General features: G+C 50.7%; 1 protein-coding gene across 1 annotated transcript in view; it reads right to left on the bottom strand.

Moving 5' to 3' along the window:
* The window catches only part of TSPAN18 (tetraspanin 18), a 203,093-nt gene that overhangs the window by 52,034 nt on the left and 124,048 nt on the right, over nucleotides 1-27,011 (bottom strand). The window contains exon 3 of the mRNA XM_025356007.1: nucleotides 18,866-19,006. The gene's annotated coding sequence lies outside the window, so the exon portion shown is untranslated. The remainder of the gene's footprint in view (nucleotides 1-18,865; nucleotides 19,007-27,011) is intronic.

Consider the following 27,011-nt stretch of genomic DNA (forward strand, 5'->3'; position numbering starts at 1 on the left):
TTTGCGTGGCTCAGTAAAAACAAAGGGGGTCCCTTGTTCAAAAGTTATTAAGAATTTCAAGATGGCAAGGGCAGAGCATTGAAACAAGTGTGGGGCCCTTCGACGTTTAGGGCTCTGTGGGATTGTGCAGGTCACATGGCTGTGAAGCCGGCCCTGGGGAGGTGCTATTAGCATTTCCATTGGGCTACTAAGGGATGGGAGGTATAGGGGTTGCCCAACATCACACAATGGGAAAGCTCTCTCCTCAGTTCCCACAATGGCAATGGAAGACAACATGTTATCACCACGTTTTTGGAAATCTGGAGACCCAGCCCAGACACAAGAGTGGGAGAGCACATCTGACTATGAATCTCCTGTTTTATTTCACATATTCATGTAATTTTTTTGCATTTTACTCCAAAATATACCACATATTTAAACAATATGATTTTTAAATATAAAAGTAAGGTGTTATCTTCCAAATCTTCAAGAATTCATGTTCTATCAGGATGCACAGGGTGAACCCTGAGACTCTGTGTACCTTCTGGTTCAGGGAGAAGTACCCCAGGGCCCCGTGGGTACCCACCACTCAGTTTAAAAAGCACCATCCTGTGCAACATTTCCTGGCACAGGCTCAATAGCCCATACTGCACAATAAATGTTAGTTTCACTTCCTTATTCTTTCTCTCCCTCCTGCTTCCAAAGGAAACCTCCCCCCGGGCTGGCCCCAGACCCAGAGAGCAGGGAGCCTTCCTCAGGCTGGGATGGAGACGCTGGATCTCATTATCTCTACAGCATCCAGAGGGGAGCCCAGCGTGGCTCGTTCCCTCCCGGGGTGGTGCCCCTCAGCCTGTTAGCGGGAAGAAAAGAGCGTTCTTACGCTGCCTAGCCAGCCAGGTCCGCTGCTGCTCTAATTGGAACACGTAATGGTTTGTGAAGACAGTCTAATTTGGGGAGGCCTGGGAAGGAGTCCCCTGGGGTGTCTGGGGTGGAGCTGGGGGAAGGGGCCTTGGATGGTATTGCCAGTGGGGTCGGAAGCATGGCTGAAATGCTGTTTGGTTTTTGGTGTTTGCTTTGCCAGATGACGTCTTAATTCAGGATGGAAAGATGCAGTCTATTGTGCTTCTGTGTGCGTGTGTGTGTGTGTGTACGTGCGCGTGTGTGTTTGCATGTGCACACACACAGGAGATATAGTGGTCAGTGGGTATGTGCAACTACATGCCTGTCCACAGTGCAGGGTATTGGGCCGGGAGCAGTGGGGAGAGGGAGAGAAGAGAGGCCAAGCTCTATTACACCTAAAGGTAGAAAGCTGTGGTCTCCTCTTAAGAATGCAAACAAAGACATCTATTTTCCCACGACTAGCTTACCCAGCCCCTATTCACACTAATTAGGAGGCCTGGGAATTTCTCCTAACTTTGTAATTACCGTTAACAGACTTCACAGGGGCTGTGGGCGAAATGGAACAACCCATCCTATTTTCATAGCCAACATGATGATGGCTCAGGTGGTCACCACAACCTGCACTCTTTCTCTCCGTTCCCTCCCTTCCCTGCTTTCTGGGGCCCCAGATGCTTGGACGCCCAGGGAGATGATCTAACAGAGGGGCAGAGGTGGGGGGGTCCTCATGGGCTGCTTTCACTGCTTTATTTAGTTGAGTGGGTCCTGGCTGAGGCTTCTGGAAAATGTTCTCTGTGTCGGGGATGGGAGAACAGGGGCGGGAGCCCAGGGAATGGACACTGGGATCTCTGCAGCCTGCACCTCTCCCCTCGAATGACCGTGGACAGACCATTCCAGGCCACTCTTCCTGGGCCACATACTGCCCCTGCCCAACCCCACCCAATATCCATTAGATGAACCACCTTTTAAAGGCAGCGCTGGAGAACTGGCAAGATCACAGTAGTGACTTCACAATGTCATCAGGCTCCCGCCCCAGCCTGCTATACCCTGCAGACATCGTAGGAAACCACAGTTAAGCCACTATGGGGACCCCTTGACGGTTTGGCAGCGGGATGGTGACTTTTGCCAGCTGACAGGCCCAGAGACTGCCAGAAGTGGCAGTGCACGGCCCTTCCCACAGGCTGCATTTGTGCACACAAAGACCCTCCCTCTGGGCCTCCTTTCCTCAGAGGCGGAGAAGTCCTCCCACCCTGGCATCCGCTGCAGGCTCTGCAGGGGCCTTGGGGAGGAGGCACCAATGCTCCTGGTGGGCTCTTCCCAGTCCCAGCTCCATGAAACCCTGTCTGTCTGGGACTTGTGGCCTGGCTCTGCTTCCAGAAGACAATTCTTTGTTCTTTGCTGTCTGCCCAGAAGCTGAGAGTCTCCATACATCAGGGAGCTTACAAACCACTTTCTCAATCATGTTAAAAAGGGCTGAAGCAGTACCAAAGAGTAGCTGACTGTTGGTGATTTTTATCTTATTCTTCATACTTGAATGATTTCTATTTTTTACAACAAGGAACATGTATTATTTATGTAATTAAAACGAATCATTGTAAAAGGGCCACCACTTAAACCCCATACTCTGATGTTACCATGTCTTTGATGGTGCTAAAACCTGGGCCTGGAGTATCTTTTCTTCCCTGGTCAGCCTGGAAAACTCCTTCTCACCCTCCAAGGCCCAGCTTGATGTCTCCTCAGCCATGAAGGCGTCCCTGATTTCTCCAGCCTAGGCAGTGATCCCTTCTGTTTACTTCCAATGCCTTTACTTTGGAGATAAGAAAACAAAGACCAGAGAGGGACAGGGATCTCCTCAGGCCACACAGCAAGGTCACATGTGGCGAAGGTCACTAAAACCCAGAGGAGTGCCTTCTACAGTGTCCAAGCTGGGGATGCTGGCACACACCCTATTTGACACATAACACCTGCCTCCCTGGAGTCAGCCCCTGTCCTCTCAGAGACAGAATTGACCCACCTTTGTTCATCCGGGGAATGAGCCAGGGCGATCTTCTCCTAGTCCCCAGGGGCACAGGTCACTGAGGCATGGGATAAGGAACAGAAAACGGCCCTGCTGTTCCACAAAAGGGGACTGGGGACAGGAAGCACAGGGGTCCTTCCTCTCCGGAGCTCCAGGCTGTGTCTGAGTGGCACCCCGAGCCCCATGCAGGCCAGGCTAGCTCTTGCCTGGGCCTTTTCCTGACCAGTAGGTTGGAGGCCTGGCTCGCACAGGGCCACACCACCTGGGGTCTGAATCTCAGCTTTGCCACTGAATAGCTCTGTGACTCCAGCTAGGCTGTTTCCCATACCCGAGGCCTATTTTACCAGAAAGACTAAGATTTTATAATATCACCTCCCATTCATTAAGCACTACTATGGCACCAGGGCACGGATGAGGCGTTTTATGTAAATCCTAGCTCATCTTCCTGAGCATGCTTTGAGAAAGCTATCATCACTCCCATTTTACAGGCGAAAAACTGAGGCGCACAGGAAATGAAGCCACTTCCCTGAGGTCAAGAGCTAGAAGTGACTGAGCTGGGACTTGAGTCTGGATCAATGTGGGAGCAATAAGCTTGACTCCCAAGGTAGTTATAAGGATTCAATGAGATAATTTTGCACAGGGCAAGTGCTCTGCAGATAATTATGCTCTGAACGCTGCAACGTCTTCTCGATTCCATTTTGTAATGACAGCAAGCACTGCGAATTGGGTTGTGCAACGAGCCACGAGGGAAGGTCGGGAGGGAAGATTTCTTGGTGACCTGAAGGGAGGTGGCAAATCCCTTGGCAGCCCCTAGCCTCCGAAGCCCCAGGGCCCAGACTTGCTCCCAGCCAGACAGTATTGTTTGAGGATAAATATTATTTTATGCTCTAGCTTAATCCAAACCAATCTTATCTTTCCCACTGAAATGCCCACAGCCCAGAGAAAGTCAAGCTCTCTGCTGCTTGCCTAATTGCAGGCTTAGAGCTCTGGTTAGGGACACCAGCTCTCTGGAAAAGCTTGGTAAGTGGTCTGGTATTTGGCAGTGGCATCAGAGAGGCTGGCTGTGAGCTGGGCTGTCTGGTGTTCTAGGCCCACATGGGCAGGGAGGGCCCCACGGGGGGAGAATGTACCTCTGCAAGGGGCTGGTTCAAGGCCTCTCACTCTTGCATGGAGGTGCTGCTCCAGCCCTGGGGGAGATGTAACTACAGGGGAGCAGGGGAAGTGGGTCTTACCCCCCTACCCTCCGTTTAATGCTGATTCTCACTTGGCTGGAAAAGCAAAATGGGTCTGTGGGCTGCGGGACCCCTCCTTCTCTCCAGTTATGTCTGTTTGCCTCCCTTCTCTTCCTGTGGAATTCTCCGAAAAAGGGTTGCTAAAGGGAGAAGCGCGGTCTCAGCAGGTTCCACGCTGTTGAGGGCTGGAAGATCCTTAAGTGGATCAGGAGTCAGCCTGGGTGGAACCCAGCCCCAGCCACTCCTCACAGCCTCCCCACTGGGAACTGCCAGCCCAGCCAGCCATAGACCTGAGGGACAAAGATGTCCCCCTACCCAGGCACCAAGCATGCAACTAGTTCTCCAGCTGGTTCCCATCTCACCATTTTCCTCTTTCTCCCTGGGGTGTTTCAAAAGGATACCTGGGAAGAGAGGCTTGGCAATCAAGACAGACTCGGGCATGAATCCTTGCTCTGTGACTTGGGACAGCTGAGCTGCCTTCTCTGTGCCTCAGTTTGCTTATCTGTAAAATGGGATCACCATAGTACTATCTCACAGTGTTAGAGGGAGGGCTAAATGAGATCGAGTGCCTGGAACAGGGAGAGATCATTCTGGCTCTTCCAAGGGCAGAGGAGGGAGGTTTTGCCCAGAGGCAAAGGCACAAAGACCATTGACTATTATGGGACCAGATGGGCTCTCCTCTTGAGACCCACCCTTTTGCCCATGCCCAGGTCACCGGGCTGCCATCTCTGATTCAGGTGGAAGAGGTGGAGGTGAAACTAACATTGGTTACTGTATGTCCCGCACTGTGCTAGGCCCATCTCCTTTTTACAGGTGAGGAAATTGAAGTTCAGTGGTGTGGAGTTTGCCCCGGAGTGCACAGCTGCATAGTGGAGTAGGAATGTGTCCTCATGCTTTTATACAGGGGTCTTTCCCACCCCACTCAGCTCCTGAAGCCCCCTAAGAAACAGATGTAGGGCTATCCCCATGCTGCAGGTGCTGGGTGCAAGGTGGGGACAGGTGAAGCCACCCAGCTGGCCTGAAGTGGCAGGGCCAGAACAAACACAGCTATGCCAGCCTGGGAGGGCCCAGATCATATAGGCCCCTTGAGGAGCCAATCCTGATGTCTGTAGGTCCAGGAATGCCAGCTCCTTTCGCAGATAACAGCTCCCTCTGGGTTCTGCCCCATGCTCCTCTCAGAGGGCTCTGACCACCAGTGCCTGCGTATCCAGGCAACAGGCGCATCCTAAGTCCTCTTCAAGTCACATGCCTACAAGTCAGGACAGCACTCCCCGCAGACCTCCTCGAGGTGGCTCATTTTCAGCTTCCCAGAAGGAAATAAACCCTAAGGAGTCCAGACCCCTCAGCTGCCCCGGGCCTTGGAGGGACTGGGCTTTCAGCCACATCTCCTTAGACTTAAGCCTGTAAAATGCATCGCTGGATAAGGTCCCTTCCATGTTGCTTTCTTTGTCTCCAGTCGAGGGGTTTGTCTGCTATGAGTTTGCATATTGTTCTTTCTGCGGCCACAAGAATAAGGCCACAGGACCCTGGAGCTGCCACGCAATCTCCGGGATTGTCACAGAATCCCCAGGGTCCAAAATGTCTGGAACTTCCTGAAGCTGCCATGGCACTCCTGGGATTATCCAGAATCCCTGGGCTGTCATGGTGTGCCCAGGCTCACGTAGGTCCCTTGAGTGTGGGAAAAAAATTCTGGGCCACCATGAAATTCCCTGAACTAACATGGAACCCCCAGGCTGCCACGAAGTGCTGGGCCACCCCAGGGTTTCTAGGCTATGCAGGGCCCCTGTGCTGCCAAGGGACCACTGGACTATCTTAGAATGGAAATGATTGGCTGAGTCCTCCAGCAACCCATAACCACATACCATCACCTCTAGCCCCTTATCCAAGCATTTCTCCCATCTTTTCCCAACCTCAGCTGAAACATTCCTGCCTCCAGGAAGCCCTCCCTGGTGTCTCTCTAGGCCTGGCTAGGTGCCACAGCCCTAGATATCCTGGGCTCCATGACAGTTCCCTGGGTCTGCCCTGTCAGAACACTCAGCATGCAGTCCTGCCACTGTCTGGTCATGGATCTGTCTCCTCTGGAGCACAGGCGCCCTGTGCCCAGGCTGGGCAGGTGGCATTTAATGAATATTACTTCATATTAACTATAATATTACTTAACTGTGTGCTATCAACTTACTAGGCACTTGATGGCTGTGTGACCTTGGGCAAGTTGCTTTACCTCTCTGTGCCTCAGTTCCCTTTTGCATAATAAGGATACTAAAAGTATAGATCTCATAAGGCTGGTGTGAAGCTTCAATAACTTATGTGAAGCATTAAAGCAGAGCCTGGTATATAGTAAGCACAATATAGATACCTGCTATCATTAAATAACATGTGAACTGTATTCGTCAGGCTTTCACAGGGTCTAGACTTGCAGCAAGGATGGAAAAAGGATTCTCCCGTAATGCTCAGTGCTCCAATGATAGCGTACATGAGCACAGCATTTACCATGTGCCGAGCACTGCACTTGATGTTTTACATGCATTCACTCAGTGAATCCTCGTGGCAACCCTGTGAGGTTGGTGCATGCTATGGACTGAATTATGCCTCCATCCACCCAAATTCATATGTTGATGCCCTAACTCCCAATGTGACTTCATTGGAGATAGGACCTTTAGGGAGGTAATTGAAGTTCAGTCAGATCACAAGAGTGGGGTCGGCCAGGTGCGGTGGCTCATGCCTGTAATCCCAGCACTTTGGGAGGCCGAGGCGGGTGGATCACGAGGTCAGGAGATTGGGACCATCCTGGCTAACACGGTGAAACTCTGTCTCTACTAAAAATACAAAAAATTAGCTGGGTGTGGTGGTGGACGCCTGTGGTCCGAGCTACTCAGGAGGCTGAGGCAGGAGAATGGCGTGAACCCGGGAAGCGGAGCTTGCAGTGAGCCGAGATCGCACCACTGCACTCTAGCCTGGGTGACAGAGTGAGAATCCATCTCAAAAAAAAAAAAAAAAAAAAAAAGATTGGGGTCTTAATCTGATAGGATTGATATCTTTATAAGAAGGGGAAGAGGCTGGGCACAGTGGCTCATGCCTGTAAACCTAGCACTTTGGGAAGTCGAGGCGGGTGGATCACCTGACGTCAGGAGTTCGAGACCGGCCTGGACAACACAACATGGCAAAACCCCATCTCTACTAAAGATACAAAAAAATTAGCCAGGCACGGTAGTGGTTGCCTGTAATCCCAGCTATTCTGGAGGCTGAAGCAGGAGAATTGCTTGAACCTGGGAGGCAGAGGTTGCAGTGAGCCAAGATTGTGTCATTGTACTGCAGCCTGGGTGACACAGCGAGACTCTGTCTCAAACAAGAAAAAAAAAAGAGGAAGAGAAACTACAGAGCTCTCTCCATGCTCTGTCTCTGTGCATGGAGAAAAGATTGCATGAGGGCATAGTGAGTGGCTTTTAACCACTACTCTGAACCTGCCTCCAAGTCCAAGGGTATGGGCTGGGCATCCCTGAGGCAGGTGTGCAGGCATGAGCAGCATCTACACCAAACAATACACACCGAGAAGAATGGATGAAGGAATAGGAGACACATCTCAGCCAAGACTTTCAGGCTGCCTCCAGGACCTGTCTGCCAGGCCCAGCATCCTGAAGGCTGGTGGTATGAAGAGGGACTGGCTGTGTCCTGCATGGTCCCAAGGTGGTTGTGGCAGAATCAGAACTGCTCCACCATGGAACAGGTTCCCAGGTAAGGTGGTAAGCTCCCTGTCTTTGGAGGTAATCAAGCACTGCTGCTGGACCACCACTTACTGGTGATGTGTGGGGAAGAATAAATAGTACTGTGGACTGAATGTCTGTGTCTCCCCAAATTCATATATAGAAATCCTCACCCCCAATGTGATGATATTTGGAGGTGGGAGGTAATTAGGTCATGAGGATGGAGCCCTCATGAATAAGATTAGTGCCCTTATAAGAAGAGACAGGAGAGCTTGCTTCTTTCTCTGCCACATGAAGATGCAAGGAGAAGATGGCCTTCACCGAGAACCCTACCATTCTGGCACTCTGACTTAGACTTCCAGTCTCTAGAATCTTGAGAAATAAATATTTGTTGTTTAATCCACCTAGTCTATGGTATTTTGTTATAATAGCCCAAACTGCGAATGACAGACAGCAAAAGTAAAACTCCAGTTCCCTCCAGTCTCAAGCAGCTGTGAAATACGAAAGAACTGTCAGTTAAGAGTCCCTGGAAACTCTTCCCTACCAGCTCTGCCCATCAATTCCTGCTTATCTTTCAAGTCCTAACTCAGACATCCTCTAGGAAGTCCTCCTTGCTTCCTTCCTCCTCTCCAGTCTCTATGCCACTCCACTCTCAGGTTGGTGATCTGTGTGAGTCTACTCAGCAAAACTAGAAACAATGAGTAGAAGTTACTAACATAAGAAGACAGAGTGAACCCCAATACGAAGATGAGTAGTCCCCCAGCAGAGTCGAATGTAATGACATCTTTAACAGCTGAAATGTGGTGCAGGTGTTAAACCATGTATTTGAAATCGCAGAGACGTGGGGTTTAAATCCAGCCATCCTCTGTGTGACCTTGGGTAAGTGACTCAACCTCTCTGAGCTACAATTTCCTGAGCTGTAAAATGATTCCATCTCAAAGGATAAAACCAAAGATCAAATGACACCAGTAGGACTGGTACTCTATGCGATCAGGATCTAAGAATTTCCCGTGGTCTCCAGGAAGTAGTGAGCTGCTGACGCTAGGTGTATTAAAGCAGATGTCAGAGTGGTTTCAATGTGGAGATTGGTACAGAGGATTTCTTTCTTGCACTGAAGTAAAAATTGCACTCAGGGGCCTCGATGAGCCCTTTCAACTCTTAAAAAGAAAAACACACACCTCTGCCTTGGCCTTAGCTGGCTGCGGAGAGACGGGCATATCGTTGAGCAGACACTGTCTCCACCCACCTCCACATAAGACATATGAGTACATTTACATGAAATGTCCAGAAAAGGTAAATCTACAGATACACAGAATAGACTGGTGGTGGCCTTGGGCTGGGGTGGGAACAGGGACTGATGGCGAATGTGTGCCACATTTCTTTGGGGAATGATGGAAATATTCTAAAATTAGATTGTGGTGATGGTTGCAAAACTTTGTAAAGTTAACACAGACTATAGAATCATATCCTTAAAACAGGCAAATGTTATGGTGTTTTTTTATAAAACTGTTTAAAAAATAAAATAGGAACAAGAGCAAAACAGGACTGCAGAAAGGTATGGTAGGGGGCAAGGCCCATGCCCTGTGGGAAGTGTGGTACTGCGGGCTGAGGCCTGAGGTCACAAGGTCGGAAGTCACTGCCAGTTTCAGGGACCACCTCTCCACCTGAGCCGTTCCACTGGTGCTTTCTTGTTATTTCCTGTGGGAGTCGAGGCAATGCGGCCTGCCCGCCCACCCCGACCTCATTAAAACCCTGACACAAAGCCTGATAATGTGAGGAGGGTGGGCCTGGGGTTCTGACAGGGCCCTGGGAGGAGACTCTGTGAGGGAAGGAGGCCTCCAGAGAGATTGAGCCTTCTAGAAGCCTTTGAACACTGGGCCCGTGTGACAGCTCAGGGCATCCTGTGGTCTGAGGCCTCTGAGTTAGGATAAAAGCCATGGAGGGGGCCTGGCCATGTCTCTAAGGCACTGCGGTTCCATCAAAGGGAGGAGCAGGCAGCACCAATCATATCCTGGCATCAGCTACGTGCCAGGGAGAAGCTGACATTTATCCTGCTGATACTATTGGATGTGGGACATGTACATTTGCTGAGAAGACTGTCTGGGCTCAGCTTCTATGCCCTGTGGAGAGATCTGACTCGTTCCTGGTTGTACAGTTAACTGGTTTTAACCTCTCCACGAGCGAGAAGTGGATATTTACCAAACCCATTTTAGACTAAAGGAAACCAGAGCTCTAGAAGGTAAGTCACTTGCCTGTGGTCACAGAGCAAGCAGCAGGGACAGGATTTAAACCCAAGGCCTTTACAAAGCAGGGGAATGACTTTTTTCAAAGCAGTCTGAACACCACTCTCTTGGTTGGTAGTGAGCTCCCCGTCGCTACAGGTATGTAAGCAGAAGCTGAATGAGCACTTCTCAAGGAGTCGAGACTGATGACCTTAAAATCCGTCCCGGCCCAGTCTGCGAGGCCACACATCCTTGCTGATCACTTCTTTCAAGAGTTAAATCTATACTAAGAGTAAAGCAGAAAAAAGGGCCTGAGCCCTCCTGAGGGAGGAGACCTAATGGGCAGAGCCTGGCTGGCAATCCCTCAGCCAGAACCACAGCTCCTCCAAGCGCTCACCACAAATCAGCAGTGACTGCGGGTTGGGGCTAACGTGATCCTTAACTACACACAGACCAGAGCCGGCATCACCTGGCTCCAAGCGACTGCCCTTTAAACTAACACCAGCAGTGGGTGCACTGGAAGCAGGAGCTGCCAAACTCAAAGGATATAGAGTCCCCATCTGACCCTCCAGCCAGCGGCTTATTTCAGACCTGCCTCACTTTCTGCCCCAGGTGTGGGGGATCCACCTTCCCTCTCTCCAGTTCTGCCCGCCCCAAGGAGTCAGGACCCTGGTTGTGGTTTGCAAGTTTTCTCCTCCCGGCCAGTGGCTGGACTCACTGTAGGATGAGCTCATTGGAAGCTCCTTTCCCTGATCCTGGGAGAGGTGAGCCCACATTCCCTAAGCTGTGCCCACCTGGGCCTAGGAAAGCAGCAAGGAAGGCTGGGGTCTCTAAGGAAGGGGCTCTGCTCCCTCCTCTCCATGGGGCTCCCCACGCCAGTACTGAGGTGGGGAGGCCAGGTGCCCTTCACACCCACACCCACAGCCCGGCTCCCACCTCAGGCCCCGACAGGATCCTCTCCTGGTCTCCTCCCAGCTCCACACTCAGGGGTGTCTGGGTTAACTCTTGCACGTCCAGGTGTCTCCATTCCAGGCCTAGCACCCAGATGTGCAGATGGTATTTTATTTCACTCTATCCCCAAAAAGATAAAGGGGAGCATGCAGAGATGAATTACAGTGCCTGGCAGGGACTGAAGGCTTCCAAGGCACTCAGACGGAGAGTGATGACAGATGGCCACCTGGGCTCCAGCCTCCAACTGAGTCCCCTGAGGGAAGGATCTAGTAACAGGGCAGAACTCCTGCATGACCAGGGTATCCATGCTGCATCTGGCCTCCTTTTTCTCCATCTCCCCACAGGCTCAGCTCTGCCCTTAGAAGCCAGCCTGTCACCAGCTGGAGGCCTTGCAATGACTACAACTGAGTCTATTCACCCTCAGCCATTATCCCACCTCCCTGCCATCTTCTCAGGGCATCACCTGTCTTCCTCCTCTGCATAAACCCTTTCATGGCTCCCCAGTGCTCCTGGGGAAAAGCCCAAACTCAGCACAAGAGGCCTATCTCATATCCCTTCCCCTCCCCTACTTCCTCTGCTCACTCCACCCAGTGGCACCACTTGTAGCTCCTTGAATGCTTCTGCTCTGTCATGCCCCAGGGACTTTGCATGTGCTAATCCCTCTGCCGGGAATCTACTCTCTCTGGACTCACACACAGACTCCTTTGTCCCCCTTTAAAACATTCATAAACCAGTCGGGTGTGGTGGCTCATGCCTGTAATCCCAGCACTTTGGGAGGCTGAGGAGGGTGGATCACCTGAGGTCAGGAGTTTGAGACTACCCTGGTCAACATGGTGAAACCCCGTCTCTACTAAAAATACACAAATTAGCCAGGTCTGGTGGTGTACGCCTGTAGTGCCAGCTACTCAGGAGGCTGAGGCAGGAGAATTACTTGAACTGGGGAGGTGGAGGTTGCAGTGAGCCGAGATCGGGCCACTGTACTCCAGCCTGGGTGACAGAGCAAGACTCCGTCTCAAAAAAAAAAAAAAAAAATCATAAACCAAGCCTTCTCCAGTACCTCCCCCTTCCCCAGCATGCATCACCTCGTCTATGGGCTGATGCATCAAAGTGCATTAGACAGACTGCTGCCTGCTGTTGCCTCAGGGTCCCTCAAACTTGAGCTTCCATCAGAATCTCCTGGAGGGCTTGTCAAAACCCAGGTTTGCTGGGCCTTTGCACTCCCAAGTTTCTGATTCATGAGGGTCTGGGATGGAGGTCTGAAAATCTGCATATCCAAGTTCCCAGGAGATGCTGGTGATGCTGGTCTGAGGAGCATCCTTGAGAACTGCTATTTAAACCCTAAGCAACTTGAGGTTGGTCTTTTATTATTTTTTACCTCCAGCCTCTGAAAGAATCTGCTTTAAGGTTGGTGCTCAATCAATACTTGAATGAAAGGTATTGATGCATTTGTTGCAACCAGTGGGAGTGACAGGATATGTCTTGAGACATTTTTTTCCCCAATGTGTTCACTCTGCAGTGGGTATTCTCTCTTGTTTCCCAAGATGGTGGCCAAGTCTTTGGGTTCTAAGCCTTGGGGGTGGCTGGTTTCCCAGGCCAGTCAGAACAGTGGCTGGGTTTAGGAAGACAGCTTAGGCTGAAGCCCATGAAGGTGGCTGCGGTGTGAGTGTGCAGAGGAGAGCGGCAGAGGCAGCAGGCTTGAGGGGAGGGGTGGAGAGCGAGTCTCTGGAGATCAGCCAGATTGGTGGGATCCAAAAGCTACGAGCTCAGGTGCCTTGCTCCAGGAATGGCTCTCCCAAGAGATGATCAGACTGTGATGGGGGGATCCTGAGATGCCAGAGAATGGCTGGGAGACTGAACACCAAAGCTCATGGCTTGGAGTTGCAACCAAAGACCACAGCTGTGCCCTGGTTGGCACAGAAATAGCTGCTGCCCGCCTGGCCTCATGAGACCCTGAGATTGGCAAAGCAGCCTGTGTGCGGGGCCCCTGTGCAGGCTCTTTCCAGCAGCCTTTCCCAGATGTTTCAGGTCACATAAGGCCACCAAGCCTCCTATGTGATCCTAGGTGGCAAGAAATCCACTCCCCAACATAATTGGGATTGAATGTCTTTCAAATGCATGGAGGGAGCTGAGGGCAGATTAAATCAGATTTAGAGAAGTAAAGGCAGATGGCACACCTTGTACCTGCTGCGAGTCCATTTAGCACCAACGATGTGCTGGGCCCCGTGCCAGTCCTGCTGGAGCCTAATGCCAATTGTGTTCACTTGGACCTGGGCCTCTACCCGAGTGTGGCAGCAGAGGGCACAGCTGGGAGTGCAGACTGTCAGAAGGTGAGCAGGAACAAACGATTGTGCTGCCGGGGTCACAGACGCTGGAGCTGGACAGAGCCCTGGGGCACCGTGACAGAATAGGGGCCCCTGGCAGGTGGCCATCCACATTGTTTGTGAGCCTGGCACTCCAAGCCTGGCCTGAATGTGGTTCGGCTCAGACCACTCTCATCTCCAGGACTCTGAGACCCCATAGAGTGCTGGAGACCCCTGTGACTCAGAGCAAACAGTGCTGGGGAAGCCAGGCTGCCTACGGGACCTGACTGCTCCTGCTCCTGTTCCTGCTCCACTGAGGCTCCTTGGCACCAGCCTCAGGACTTTTAGCCTGGATGACAACTGGCTGCAACAGCCACCAGACTACTGTCCCCTCCTGACTTCCTACCTGTCCCCTGCCCTTAAGGAGAGAAAAAAAAAAAAAAAGAAGAAAAGTTCTAGTCTTGAAGAGCCCTGCATTCAAAGAGAATGTTACTAGGAAAAGGGACTGATGTGGTTGGCAGGTGGAGGGAAGAGGAATTTGCTTTTTAATTTAAATCCTTCCAGATCATTTGAATTTTTAAGAAGCCTATATTGCTTGTGTAATAATAACTTTTCAAAGTAATTTTTTTTGTCTTACAAATGCAAAGTAGTCTGGAAAAATCCGTGGGGGAGCAAGAAGATGCAACAAATAACTTAAGGGTGTTCATTAAATACACCATCATCATTTTCTTGAGCATTTACCATGTGCCCAGAGCTCTGCTACATGTTTTAACACTCATTATTTAATTTAAAGCTCATCACAGCCCTATGATGCCGTTAGTGCCACCATTTTCTAGATGAGAGACGAAAATTTGAGAGAGACTCAATAACATGCCCAAGGTCACCCAGGAGCTGGAGCTTGCAAGCTCTGGTCCTTAAATCAGGATACACACCAGGCTGCCTCCCTGAAATCAAACTGAGAAAGCTGATCAGCTCAAAAGCCATTTGTTTTGAGTCCATTCCACTACTTGAAAATTCCTGATATTCCACGGGAGCCAAAATCAAATTGTCATGGAAAAACAAGCCAACAGATTGGTATCTCCAGCCACCCTGGCTGAGGCTGGGACCACATGGATTCTAGAAAAGCCACTGTGATCCTTCCACCCATCCATCCATTCACCAACCCCTGGCTGATGCCCCACATGGCAGGCTCTGCTGGCTACCAGAGAGGGTGAGATACCCACAGCTACCAGGAGACCGCAAGGCAAACACAGGGGCAGACTGGACCCCTAGCCCCTTCCAAGTGCAGGCTTGGCATCCTCCAGAAATAATCAAAACCCTTTGCAGTTCAGGATCCAAACAAGCATCAAAGGGGGGTGACAATGAAACAGGACCTTGCCATTGGCGCCCAGGGCAAGCCGATCTTCCCCCTGAAACACTTCAGTTTTCCTGATGCTGAACTGAGACTTGGCAATCCACCCCATCCTTTAGGTCCATGTGCAACACAGGACCAGTTCATTTTAGTGGATTCTCTGGCATTTCACCCAGGCCTTAGGCCCAAGATGGCAAGGGAGGGTTGAACAAAGCTTCAGATGCCATGGGAAGCCGGGGTGGGACTTCCCTCCAAGGCCTCAGCCTGAAGACCTGAGCTGCTGAGAGCAGGGACCCTGAGCATCCTATCCAATAGGACTCCACATGCCTCTCAGAGGCCCAGGCACAGCAAGTGCTCAATGAAGGGTTGGTGAATGAACGAATAAATGTGATTTTAGGTAAGGCAGCCCCAACCCCATCACTATTTGGAGATGGGAGGGGTGTAACGTCCCACCCCATCACCAAGTTTTCTTTTTTTTTTTCTGAGATGGAGTCTCACTCTGTCACACAGGCTGGAGTTCAGTGGTATGGTCTTGGCTCACTGCAACCTCCACCTCCCAAGTTCAAGCAATTCTCCCACCTCAGCCTCCCAAGTAGCTGGGACTACAGGTGAATACCACCACACCCAGCTAATTTTTGTATTTTTAGTAGAGACGGGGTTTCACTACGTTGGCCAGGCTGCTCTCGAACTCCTGACCTTGCGATCTGCCTGCCTCAGCCTCCCAAAATGCTGGGATTACAGGCGTGAGCCACCACACCTGGCCCCCATCACCAAGTTTTTTGGGACATGGACCAACAGGCACCTATACACTGAAGACTCCCACAGAGTTATATTAATACGATTGAAATATAAATAATAACAACACCAATAGCATCAGTACTACACTGAATGCTGATCCCTGGCAGGTGCTCTGTTAAGCACTTTCTGTCATTCAAGTATTTCCTTTCACCTTCACACAGTCTTATGAGAAGTGTACTATTATTATCCCTAACTTACATATAAGAATACTGAGGCTGTACCGCTGGCAGAGCTCAGATCCGAATCCAGGTCTGACATGGAATACAATGTCTCAAGCTGGAAGGAGCTTGATAAACTATAGGCCAGGAGGCTAAGGACATCAGTAGCACAGCCCGGACCCAAGTCTCCCAACTTCCAGCCCAGGGTCTGCCACTAGGGCGGCGGCTTGCAATGCTCTAAGTGAAAATGAGCCCTAAGCTCTGTAAAGTATCTCAGGAATGAGAGGATTAAGAACTCCCGGTCTTTGTGCAGCACCATCTCTTTGAAAGGGCCCTCCAAAACTCCCTTTTCCAGGGATGAAGAAGACAAAAGGAAAAGGGAGGAGCTACTAAACTCCCCACCCAAGCTGTAGTTGAAAGCAGCATTGGAAGACAAGATGGCCCCAGGCCCAGCACGGCCAAGCCTAGAGGCCTGCAGGAAAGAAGGCTAACCGAGTTCATCTGGCTTCCTGCCTGGCACAGTCTTTCAAGCCTCAGGGTCCCACTGTCAGGCCTTTGCTCTCACTGTGTCTTCCTCCCAAATGTCCTTTCTAGCGTCCTCACCTGGCCCATATCTAGGCTCAGCTCACAGGCCTTGCATCCCCTGATTTTACACCACCACTGTGCAGCGGTAACATCTCCTTCTGGCCTCTGAACCCCCAAGCCTTCTTTTCTATTTCTGCTCTGTACCCTCCCCTTCTTTACCTTGGATGTCTTGACTTTGATCGTCTCCCTTAGGGATGGCCTCTGAGGTGCCTGTTGAGTGCATCTGAATGAATGAAGCATGCCTGGGAAGTGGAGCTTGTATGATTCGTTTTATGAACAGGTGCACACTCCAGGAGCAGGTCTGCATACAGATCTCTAACACTTGCCCTTCCTCCTCCCCAGGGCCATGATGAGTGGCACTTTACACCCTAAGTCCTAAAGGCTGAGAACAAAGTCATTCTGCTATTTCTGCTGCATCAGGCACAGGTGGGAACTTTACAAAATGGTGTAGAAAGTAACTGACTGACATATCTACCAAGCCAGCCCAGTTATGGTTTAGCACTGTGTGAGACATCAGGCGAGGGGCTGGGGGCAAGACACCCAGAGGAGGGTCCTGTCCTCAGGAGATCTCCCAGAGGAGGGGGCAGGGAACCCTGAGGACAGGGACCTTTGGGCTTTGCTCACCCTCAATCCCCAGCATCTAAAACAGCTCCTGGCACATGGTAGGCACTCAACAGCCATTGGCTGAATAAATGAATTAACACTCATTGACCCAGAGGTGCTGAGCTCACCATATAAGGCAGGGTGGTGCTAAGCGCTGAGCTGGCTGCACGGTGAGTCAGAGCTTTGGAGCCCACAGGCGAGACACAGACCGAGAGAGACTGGGGGAGGGCCAAGAGGTTTGTGGTTGACCAAAACCAAGCGAAGGGCAGATCTGACAAAGTGCCTGGCCACAGCTGCCAGGGAGGCAGCATCACAAGCTGTGGTTTTCAGTATTTTTTCTGCAGAGGAATATTTGCTCAAATGAAATCACACATTTGACAGACAGAGCTGCCACGGTGGAGGGCAGCGGGGCTGCCAGGCTGGCCTGGCCACGTGTACCCTCGTGCCCCCAGAGGCAGAGCTTCCACTCAACCAGTGGCCGTCCCCCTCTACTCGCCTGTCCCTCTAAGGGGCTTCGGAAAAGCAAGGCTGCGGCTGGTCTTCTGGGAAGGGGCCCATTTAGGGCAAATAAACCCTAAAGAGGCACAAGAAACTCCCCCAAGTCAAGCAGGAGTGGAGGTGGGGGGAAGAAGGAACAGGCCTTCCCCGCGAGTGGAGGTCTACTCAAGGCAGCCAGGAGCTGGGGTAGCTGAAATAGTGGGGCGGCCATCAGAGAGTGCAGGGACTCTTTATGAGGACCTTCTGGAACAATCTTTTTGGAACGTGAAGTATGACTTGCAGATCCATCAGAGGCATGGGGGATATGTGTGTGTGTGTGTGAGAAAGTTGGGCTTTCAGATACTGGATTCACTAAAGAAGAGGCACTTAGAGAGAGGCCAACCTTGGTACCATAAATCACAGGAAGGACCCCAACTGGGGCACATGCGACCACCTGGGTGCTTTATTGCTCCCGCCCCTGACTCCCACCATGACACCAGTAGGAAGAATCTGCTGCTTTGTTTGCCCGGCATTCCTTTCTCCTTTTTCTAAAAACAATGCCTGGATTTTCCCTTGGAAGTCCATCCCCTCATGCATGCAGGCTGACTTCCCCAACCCACCACACCTACCACCCTCCGGCACAAACCCCCGCCCCCCTACACCCCCCCACTCCCCCCCAAACCCCCTACAACCCCCCCCACTCAACCCACAACCCCCCCACCCCCAGACTGACCCAGTCTGGCCAATCAGCATAGCTTATCCTCCAGGTTTCAGTGATTGCTCAGAGGTGGTCATGTGACCCAAGACCATCCAATAAGCCTTGACTTTGGGATTTTTGTTGGAACTCCTAGGAGAAAGAAGCTCTCCTTCCATTGGATTTGAAATGAGCAAGACGTCAGTCTGCAGCTGCACGTCCCTGCCCTGCTGCCACATGAAGAGTGGCTGCCAAGGACTGAAACTCACAAGGAGGGAGGCAGAGGACACGGATGTAGTGAGACATGGTCCTAATAGCATCATTTGAGCCCTGGCTTCAGCCCTGCCTACCTTGAAACCAATAAATAGGCCCCATATCGACAATATATTAGAAACTAATAAAAAAGCTAATAAATGGCCTATCTTGCTTAATCCAGTTTGAGTGTTGGCTCCCAAATGATGCAGCATCTGACCTCAGTTCAGCTTTTGCCTTCTCACCACCCACTGCGGCCAACCTTTACTTCTGACCCACCACTGGTTCTTGCTTACCTGGGCAACAGCTCCACCCTTCCCCAGCTGAGCTTGAGGGGCATGGGCCAGCAACCTGGTAGGCTAGCGTGTACCTCAGCCTTCTCAGCTGTCTGGCCCCTCTGAGGGTTATCTTTTTGGCTAATCTAGTGAAACCCCAGCAACCTTGGCTCAGATCCACTCACACTATCTGCACCCCTTACACTCCTGCCCATGCACCTTTGGTGTGATGGGGGAGACAGACACTAATGCATGAAAGAGAATGAATGATAGAGAATGACAGGTGCCCTGCTGATGGTCACCCTTAGCAACAACAACAGCAACAACAAAAGTAGCGAAAATCCCCTTGCTGAACAAGCCTAAACTCCGTTACCTGGAGAGCCAGCGTTGAGACGTCTGCAAAAGGATTATGCCCGCGTCTCCAGAAATCAAATTCAAGGGGTTCCAGTTGCTTTGATGGTAGTATTAGAAGCTCAGCTCATCTGAAGCTTGACGCTGTCCAGGAGATGCTCACCTGTGAGAGGGAAGCAGAGGCAGCCGTGATTACCTGCCTGAGCTGAGGTCTCTTCTTTCTGTTTGAAGGGCTCTCCTGGCCCTGCAGGAGGCGAAGTCATAAAACCAAGACTGCAGGAGTCTGCAAGTGAGCATCAGCATTGGAGACTCAACATCTAGATCCGACTGAAGTAGCCTGGAAATAATTCTAAGACACAAAGGTATGCATGTGCCCGTGTATGCGTGTGCTGAGTAAAAACACATAAGCATCATAACCCCTGCATCTAGCACAGTTCCCCTTGCAGAAGGGAGAGGAGGTTCAGCAAATGTTTCATGATTTGCTTTGATGTAAAACATAATTTGTATGTCTGAGTGCAAGGCAACTCCATGAGTCCAAACAGATTGGAGAGAAGTTTCTTCCTTGTGTGAAAATGCATTCCTGGGATGCTCCATGCAGCCAGACCAATGGCCTCTTTTTACAAATAAGGAGACTGATACCCAGAGAGGGGCACGACTTGCTCAAAGTCACACAGCGAGTTGGTGGCAGAGCAAGGCCTAAACTCTGGGTCTCTCCTGACTCATGCTGAGGCCTCTCTCTGGGGCCATACCCTTCTCTGTAGCTGTCAGGCTGGAGCAGCCCCAGGAGCATAGCAGGAGCCTGTTGCATGCTGTGGCGGCGGACGGGGGAGGATGCTCACCACCTCTACTCAGTCTTGGGCCTCAGCAGACAAATGTTTCCTGGCTCTGCTCAAGCCCAGACAGAGAACAGGAAGTTGCCCACAGTGGCCAAGAGCATGGGTTTTGGAGGCAGGTGGACCTTGGCCACAGGCGCAACCTCTTTCCAGAAGAGGCAAGTCAGGTGTCCTCTCAGAGCTTCAGACTCTTCATTTGTAAAATGGGAATAATAATAGCATCTTTTCCTGAGGATTGCTGGGAATTAAAATGACTTTCATAAGTCTGTGAAGCCCACAGAGGAGCATTTGGCATCTAGAAATTGCTCAATAAATGTTAAGGAGGTGACGCAGAGGACAGTGCATGTGCATGTCAGGGGAGGTGGAACACCAGACTTGGGTTGCCTTGTGTTCCTGGCAAGCCTTTAGACAAACAGCATCTCTAAATTCCGCCAGATATTCCTCCCCTCTGCACCCACCTTCTCCCTTTTCTCTGCATCTCAGAGACCTGTGTGGGCCCCCAGATCAGCAAGCCTGCCCCTCTTTCTAGGCTGGGAACCTCCCATCTGCCTAAGGATCCCTTTACCCCCGTCACCAAGCACAGCCCACATTTCACCAGCCAGTAAAATGCAAATGTCATTAGCACTGTGCAAGCTGGTGAGCACGAATGTCACACCAGACGGTGTGAACTGGGGAGCGGGGGGAGGGTGCATTCCCCAGGAGGGGTGGCATTCCCAGCATTTTCCAAAAGGGCATGATAAAGAAATAAATAAACGGCTGCAGGAAAGAGGTGACGACAGAGATTGTTTCAGTAGCAGCATACACAGCCATGCCATCCTTGCGGGCTCACCAGGTCACCCATGGTTCCTGCTTCAGCCCACCCTGTCCCAGTCCCCACTCTGGGCCTCTCCTCCCCAGCATCTCCCACTCCTCTCTGTATCCCACCATCACACACTTGAAGAGGCTCATCTGGGGACCCCATCTATCTCCCCCATCTATCTCCATCTATCTCCCCCAACTTCCATGCTCCCTCCATCTATCTCCCCCAACTTCCATGCTCCCTCAAACTGGCTGAGAGAACCAGATCACCCACCTAACTAACAGATCCATGGAGGGGGGAGTCTTCACTCTGAGAAGGAGGTGACAGCTGTAGACCCGCAGGCAGGAGTCCTGGGTTCCAGTCCCAACACCACACTAACTTGCTGTGAACACTCAGGCACACCCTCACCTGCGTGGGGCCTCAGTTTCTCCATCTGTGAAAGGGGATCACGGACCCTCCGTCAGTCTGCCACCTCTCAGGCCAGCTTTGAAGCCTGTGCTTCTAATAACTCACGGGGACAGGAGCTTCTCCTCTAATTCCCCTGATAACACCCGAGGGCATGTGAAGGCTTCCTGGAGGAGGGGGCAGACATGGGTCTGCGGAGATGGCAGCAGAGTGCTGTGGGCCATGGGCCCAGGGTGAGCACAGGCATGGAGATACTCAGATGTGGGAGTGGGGGGCAGGCATTTGAGACCACAGGCCAAGGCTGCCTGTGGGAGCTGAGTAGAAATGAATATAAATGTCCCGTGGTCAGCGCTTTACATGTGTCCACCCATTTCATTCTAACAGTGCTATCATCCCCGTTTTATTGATAAGAAACTGAAGCCTGGAGAAGCTAGGTAACTTTCAGACACACAGCTGTGAAATAGACTGCATTTGAACCCCTATTTGCTTTACGAGCAGAAGCTCTTGATCACTATGGGATGCTGCCACCTAGACTGTTTAAAATAGAGCGTGAACTAGAGACATTCAGGAGGGCATGTGTCACCTATGTGTGTGCATGACTGTCGGCAGCATGTGGGGGTGGGCATGCATCTGTGTGTGTGTGGGGGCAGGGATTCAGTGTGTGAACATGTGTCATTGTAAACGCACGTGTGTGTCATCCTCAAATAAAGTTCCTTTCCCAAGTCCAGGCCCAGAAATGCCAGTTGGGGAGGATACGGCTGAGTGGTGGATGGGGCTGGGAGTGGACAGTCACAAGGCCCTGGTCATCCCACAGCAGCTCAGGAAGCCCAGCTCTGAGGGCTGTGAGCCAGGCCTGGCCCATGTCACCTATCTTCTGATCCTAGGCTCTTTGAGGCCAGGTCCTTCTCACTGAGGCCTGACCTGGCTTTTTCCTTGGCTCTGTCTCCTTCCCTCTCTAGCTACCTGCTCCAACCAGGGGAATACATCCCGTAGATCAAGTCTGGCGTAAACACAAGGCTGCTGCCAGCAGGTAGGGAAGCCAGTGAGCATCGCCATCCACGGGGGAAGTGGGGAGAGCACAGTTGTGGCACAGCCCGACTTGCATTCCACCCCTGGCTCCACTGCTAGACACCGGCTCTGTGGTCGAGGCAGGCAACCCACCCCTCTGAGCCTTGGTGAAACCTCACAGAGCAGCTGAGATGCCTATCTTAGGTCAAGTTCATGCAAACTGTAAAGTGCACTGACCACCAACAGAGTGGTAGTTCTAATCCCCATGATCAAGATAACCCAGGAAACAGCAGAGAGTTCCCCAGGGAGCCTTGACTGAGAATTCAGCAGATTCCTTTACCTAAGTCCCTCTTTCCCCACCTCTGGGCCTCAGTTTCCTCATCTGCAAAATCCTCAGGCTCAAAAACAGAGTGGCGTTCAGCCCCTGGATGTCTCGTTTTCTTCACCATTATCCACAATGAACATCATAGCTGGAATTAATTTGCCAGAAACCAGAAGCCCATTCACGCCGCAGTAAAGCAAGTAAATGGCGCCCAGGACAAGGAAGTTTTATGGAAGAAGAGAGGAAAACAGTTTTGTTTGAGTCACTGATCAAGAAGAAATGTGACAATTCTTGGAAACAGAAGGAAGCATGCAGGGAGGGAGGGAGGAAGAGCTGTTGAAAGTAGGTAGAACTTGGACAGGTCTTTCCCGAAATTTGCATGGGGCTGGTCCTGAATTCAACAGAGAAGACAGGGAGTTCTGTTTCCTGGAGACCACGAGGAACATGAACATTCACTCATTTGGAAAGCATTAATTGAACACTTGCTATATACCTGAGATTCCAGGGGCACCAAGGATGAGAGAGGCACAGATTACACCTTCAAAGGGGCTATTCACTGTTATGGGCAACAGAGGACAATGCCTGTGGGTCTGTAGTTCCAGGTGGCTAAGGAGGGGTTCATCAAATCATTATGAATTCAGAGGAGTGAGAGGCCCCAGGGAAGGCTTCCTGGAGGAAGGAGAAGATCAGAATGTATGAAGATGTGGAAGGCACTATAGGCAGAGAGACCAGGGGAAACAAAGGCACAGGGGTACCCACATGTGGGTGGGTATTCAAGACCATGAGCCAAGCCCGCCTGTTGGGGCAGAGTGGGAAGTGAGACAGAAGTGGAAGGCAAGGGGTGGATGGTTAAGGTCCTTGAATGCCAGGCCAAGGATGATGAAATTTATCCACAGGCAATGGGGAGCCACTAAAGATCACAAGGCAGAAATGTGCTTCCGGGAAATTAAAAGCAGCAAGAAGGCTGGGCACGGTGGCTCGTGCCTGTAATCCCACTACTATAGGAGGCTGAGGCAGGTAGATCATGAGGTCAGGAGATCAAGACCATCCTGGCTAACATGGTGAAACCCTGTCTCTACTAAAAATACAAAAAATTAGCCAGGCGTGGTGGTACACACCTGGTAGTCTCAGCTACTCGGGAGACTGAGGCAGAAGAATCACTTGAACCCGGGAGACGGAGGTAGCAGTGAGCCGAGATCGTGCCACTGCACTCCAGCTTGGGTAACAGAGTGAGACTCTGTCTCAAAAATAAATAAATAAATAAATAAATAAATAAATAAATAAATAAAATAAATATAGATAGATAGATAGATAGATAGATAGATAGATAGATAGATAGATAAAAGCAGCAAGAAGCCCAGGCAAGTGGAAACAGAAAACAAGAGGATGGAAGGAGGATGGGCAGGGCCCGGTGGGGAGTGGGGTGGATGGGGATAAGGGGATGTTGGGGGAAGGTGGGTGGGTGGTGTGGGGGGATACTGAGTCTGACAGGCCGAGGGTAGGAAGACAGATGTGGGAGGGAAAATGTTGGCTGATTTAGATACTGTGAGGGTTAATTTTAGGTGTCAGCTTGACTCACACAGACATGTTGTGTTCGCATCCCAGCTCTGCCACTGTCACCAACTGTGTGGCCTCAGGCAAGTCATTTAACCTCTCTGGGCCTCAGTTTCCTCCCCTATAAAGTGGGGGGAAAAAATAAAGCCATTTCAGGAATGTGAGATTCAACCAGCTTATATATCAGAACCACTTTGAATATAGTAAGTGATTGTCGAATGCTTCCTTTTTAAAATTGATTACTTTTATTAACTAGTGATGCCTTTCCCCTACTACAAATAAAGACACTGAAGCTCAAGGTCAAATAACAGGCTACAGTTGGCTGTGCCAGGCCTCAAATCACAGAAGAAGCAAGTTATGAGCAAATAAACCTGAGATGACTCAGAAAAGAGTCTTGATGTTAAAATATTGTTAAAGAAAAAGGGTATTTTATGACTTTTGCACAGTGTGCTTATTAAACCCAAGCTATAAATGTGAACTAATAAGTAAAATGAGTTAAGTTAATGAAAAAACCACCTTCAGGATGAATCCATATTATCTAATGGCAGTCCATAAACATAAACATAACATTTTAAAATACAACAATGAATTGCAATGCCCAGCAGTTCAAGGAACCTGCAATTTCTCTGTCTGAAAAATAAAACCTATTGATTTTCGCTGGGTTCTCATTGCTCATGAGTGAGTCTTTGGGAAGTCATAAAGGAAGGAATTATTTCCAATTGTTTACTCACTAAGGATCATATGTATTGAATTTAAATTGTCTCCGATTCCTAATTAGTACAAACCAAATTAGAATCTGAGTACAGCAGCGCTGCAAAGGCCCTTGGAGGCCTCCGAGCTCAGTTTTTCTTTGTTTTATAGACCAGGAAGCAGAGACAGAGAATGGGAGTGACTTGCTCAAGATCACACAGCAAGGGTAGGATCCAGGTGAGAAACAGGCTCCTGCACACAGGTCAGCATCCTGCTTTGGTCCCCACAGTGTCCAGGATCAGGTTATTAAATCCAGTCCTAATGGGTGTGCTGTGCTGGTACCGGGGCCTCAGCCCAAGTGGTTCCTACAATAAAAACTTTCTCCCAGCTGCTGGGGAAAAGGAATCTGCCCAAGCACGGACCCTCAAAGCCAAACACAGTCTCAGAGGGTGCAGGAAGGGACTGTTGCCAAGTTTGCAGTGAGTTCTAAGACATGACAGCACATTGCCACGTATGGAGCACTTGAGCCCCGTGCCAACCCAGCTTGGCTTGGCAGCCCTGCCAGACAGGAGACACCTGGGCCTCATGTTCTGTTCCGAGAGGGGCTGCAGGGTGGCATGGCCCCAGTCGTAGGTCAGTTCCTCCCAGTGTTCCAGGTGAGGCTGGGGAACAAAGTGCTCATTGTATGGTGGGGGAGGGAGAGGTCTCTAACTCAGCGAGGCTCTGTCAAACACACCCACATCACACACACACACACAAACACACACCGCCCAATGAGCAGAGACCAAGGAGCTCTGCGTGTGGCACGGGCGTGTGTGTATGTGTATAAATGTTCAGCCTCAGGCTGCACACGATTATCAAGCAGATGTTTAATTACTACCTGAGTGTAATTAATCAACACGATTAATACACAACCCATACCACATAATTACTTTGCAATTACACCAAAACGAAATATTTTATTGCCGACGGTTTGCTAATTACCCGGCCTTGCCAAAGGACAGGTATAATGGGCAGCAATTTTTCTTCCTTCCCTTCCTTCCTTTCCTCCCTCCCCTGCCCTCTCATTAATCTTCTGGGCTGATGTCCCCACCACACAGAACCAGGAGCCCCAGAGGGCTGCGGACTCCTCCTCGAGGTGCTGCTTCTGCACTCAGGTCAGTTTCCAAGTGAAGCCCTGGTCCTCCCCTCTCAGTGCTTCTGCTTGGAAATGCATGTCCGCTCCAGAAATAAAGACAGCCTCCTGCAGGCCTGTGAATGGAGAGGTGCGTGGGGTGGGGGTTACCTGCAGAAGCTCTGCAGGCAGCTGCCTGGAGTGGAATCCTGGCTCTACCAATTATTGGCTGGGTAATCTCTGTCAAGGTAACTGTGCCTCAGTTTCCCCATGTGTAAGATGAAGACAATGGCAGTTATCACCTGAGGGGATTCTTGTGAGTATTTAATACACCAAAAGCCATAAAGCACAGTGCCTGACACAGAGGAAGGCCTGTGTAGCAATTATTGTTATTATTGTCCCAGAAATGGCCCCTCCAGGAATGCTTCCAGTCATTCAGTCTCCCAGACTTATGGGCCTTCAAATTCCACTCTCTCTCCCCTGCCAAAACAACTCAGTCCCATCTACCCGGAAACATCTCCATAATGAGGCTCCTCCCTTCTCACCCCCTTCATGGACTCCACATCCCTAACCTGAGCTTTCATCCCCTGTCACCCAGTCCCCAGCTATAACCTCCACAGTCTCTCTGCTGCCCCTCCATTCCATCCTCCACCAGGCAGGAAGACAGATCTTCAGGAATGAAGCTTGGACCATGTCCCTCTCCTGCTCAAAAACCTTCTATAGCTCACCATTGCCTCTTCACCAAGGTGCTTCCCCACCTGCTGTTTTAGGCCCTGGAAGACCACCAATGCCCAAGTCCCTCCTTCATTTATTAGGGTGTCAGTATAGCACGAACACTTGATCTTTTGATGAAGCAATGAGCAATTGATCACATGAATGGATATTTTGGTAGATTTTAGATGCATCTCTGCCTTCCAAGTTGGAATGGCCCAGAGCATTTTTATAAGCCTGCATATTTCCCAAGAGTCTCCTGGGAGGTGAGGTTTATCTGTCATAGTTCATTTGCAGACCACCTTGGTTCCTTTCCCCTTCCCCTGGTAAACATCCTGGCTGCATTTAGGAACAATTGATCTTTTAGGGCATAGTAACCCCCATGTCTGGCTGAGCAAAGAGACTATATAAGGACCCTCAGACACAGGGCCAGTGCATGGTCCACTTGAGAGGCAAGAATCAGGGACAGGACAATAGACTCTAGCACAGGTGGCACACACTGGAGAGAGAGCCAAGGGGGTCACACACATGTGCGTGTATGCATAGTATGTACATGTTTGCACAAGGAAGGCCTCTGCAGCCACTCCTGAGTGTGAATTAACTCTTTCAGAAGCCAGCATATCAAGTAGCACACGAGTCATTCATTCAGTCACTCAATAAACGTAAGGGGCTGAGCTCTGGAGTCAGAGTGCTGGTATTGGAGTCCTGTCTCTACTTCTGACCAGCTGTGTG

This window comes from Theropithecus gelada, chromosome 14 (assembly GCF_003255815.1).
Source record: "Theropithecus gelada isolate Dixy chromosome 14, Tgel_1.0, whole genome shotgun sequence".
NCBI lineage: Eukaryota > Metazoa > Chordata > Mammalia > Primates > Cercopithecidae > Theropithecus > Theropithecus gelada.